This window comes from Amphimedon queenslandica, unplaced genomic scaffold, assembly GCF_000090795.2.
Source record: "Amphimedon queenslandica unplaced genomic scaffold, v1.1 AMPQUscaffold_13060, whole genome shotgun sequence".
In the NCBI taxonomy this organism is placed as follows: Eukaryota; Metazoa; Porifera; class Demospongiae; order Haplosclerida; family Niphatidae; genus Amphimedon; species Amphimedon queenslandica.
This window is the reverse complement of record NW_003546704.1, coordinates 7,580-10,475: the sequence shown is the minus strand read 5'-3', so window position 1 is coordinate 10,475 and position 2,896 is coordinate 7,580.

Genomic DNA, 2,896 nt, shown 5'->3' with positions numbered 1-2,896 from the left:
TGGAATAACAGTTTCCATCATACTTCAGATAAATACCTATTAAACCAATTGAGGTGTTATACTCATATTCAGTGTCTTACCTGAGGAAGGTGGACATTGACTAATAACTTTATTCACACTCAACAAAAAGACAGTAGACAATAATAGGGATGAAACCATCTTCAGAGATAAACTGCTGAGTATACATGCGGTGACTGTGGTGCATTATGTCATTTGTTTATTGTTTTCACCAGTGGCGTAGCCAGGGTAGGGCACAGTGGGACACATGCCCTACCAGTCTATGCTTGTGCCCTACCAACTGTCATAGTGTTCTGACTGTTCTCTTGTCTATAAATTGTATGTGAAGTTCACTTGTCCATAGTGTGCCCTACCACCATCATAACCCTGGCTATGCCACTGGTTTTCACTCGTATAGTTATGATGAGCAAGTTTTGACTATGACAATACTAATTTAGAAATTACATGATACTAACACAACATCCAAATTGCATAAAACAACTCCAAAATTTAGCATAATAATGCTTAATATAATATTAAGCAAATGTGAGGAAGAGTTCAGTGTACACAAACTACGTCAGTATTTTCTATTTCAGGCAAACTAACAGATAGTATTACGCTGTTGTAGAAAATTCATTCTGGTAATGGATAATTTATAAATATCTTCCGGTGATGTTTGACATTCAAAATATACTCCTTCATTTTAATTTCATATTGGTTCACAAGCCGGCCTGCAGTTATCATCAGAATAAACTATCTTTTTTTGCTTGCTAATAGTATTTGGATGTTTCCTTCTAAAAAAATAAAATGTACTGGTAAACTGTACCTTATAAAGCCAATGTTATGAATAAGAACACTGACAGTTTGTAGAATGCACAATACACCAATTAACAGAGCAATAGCAATGTTGGAAGCAAATTGATGCATGATTGTGGTAGTTTTAGGGTCCATTAACAATAATAGCCCATTTTCCCTATGGACAATACATAGATAGCGAACCAACTGGACCAGCTAGGTACCTTCAAATAGAATCGACAACAGCTACACTGATGTTATACTCATCAAATACTAGATCATTCAACATGATAATATCTCTCAGTAGGTAATGGTGGTATTATATGTGATACTGCCGTTATTGATAATAATGTCCTGTACAGCATGTACTTAGGCTATTAACTACTTTGAGAACAATTCCAAGTGAGATTAATAATTGGTAGTAATAAAAGCAAAAAAACCAGGATGAGGTCCATCATTATGGGTATGTACAGTTGTACACCATGTGTGAATTATAATAATTACGACTTAAAACTTAAATACAAGTGTTCCTTTATTGACTAAACTAGGATCAGACCCTCCTAGTACATTACCAGCTCTCACTGTGATGGTATAGTTATGTATAACTGTATGTTGTAGTGGACTGATGAGGAGCAACAGAGACTGTCTTATTCACTGATTAATGTCAGACTTATCAGTATAGAGCTGAAATAATNTGATACAATTTAACACTCAGGAAAGAATAGTGTATCATGATAACACAATATAAATTATTTAAGTACACTAATATTATCACCACATTATTAATGAGTATTAAGCAATAAAAATTAGGACAGATGAGGCTATTATTCTATATAGGTGTGACCTTAGTGATGATGACACATTTAAAGACTGTTAAGGAACAAATGAAGTGATAGGAAACTACATTAATGTGATAGGGCAAATTTTTATACTTATTCTGTACAATTTGATTAATAAATGATGTGCAAAAACTTAGCTTAAAAATAAAGAAAAAGTAGTGTGCTTTAAAAAGCCTATAATAATGCTAATAATAAATCTAGATGTAAATTAACCAGATGTGCCCCACCCATAAATGAAATGAATGATTGAATGAACTGCAGTAGTGTGAACATAATCAGAGTTATCAGACACAAAATAGCAGCAGAGTTACAGGTGAAGCTTCAACCTCTGATACTACAAAGAGTAAGGGTGACAAGGAAAGTGTTGGGTCGTGGATCATATGGAGTTGTCAATGAACTAAGAGTCAATGGAAATCAATGTGCAGGAAAGAAGTTAAATGATTTGTTAGCCATGGTAAAATACCCTACACTAAAGCAATTAGATTATTTCATTTCAATAATAGGAAGATAGCCTGTTAAGTGAGTTTGGCAATGCGATCATTCTTCACAGACAAATAAAATGATAAATAAAATGAAATGAAATATCAGTACACATAGGCATGCATAAAAGGCAAAACGAGTCAGAGAGTGAGAGAGAGAGAGAGAAGAGAATTATTGCAGACAAAATGGTGAACAAATGCAAGCACATGTATGTACACATAAATCTGATCCTCTAATATAGTGTACATGTAAAACTGGTCTTTGCTAAATACAGTGCTATACTCACAATCTACACAAATTCAAATACTAGAGGTGTATACAATGTACATTTACTAACCTTCAGTGTATCACTATTGGTTTGTCATCAGAGTTCCTCTGACATTTCTCTACTTGTTCTCTCACATCCAAAAGACCAACGGCAAAATCAGGTACACATTGGAACTGTTTAACATGTTGACTACTACCTTCAGCATCCTACATGTACATAGGAGAAAATACCGTATAGCGGGAAATTTTGGAGGGAATTAAATTTGGCAAATTTGGCGTTTTGATAGCCATTCGCCAAAATTAAATCCGCCATTTTGAGCCATTATACGCATGCTCAATGCACGTGGCCACCAATTCGCCAAATTAAAATCCGCCAATCACCAAAATTTAGCAATTCGCCAAATTTTAGTCCCTCCAAAATTTCCCACTATACGGTAGTAGAATACTGTATGTACAATGTAAATAAAGTGCAATAATGAAGAGTTATAGCCAAAATTAGCACAATTTTCATTTTCAAA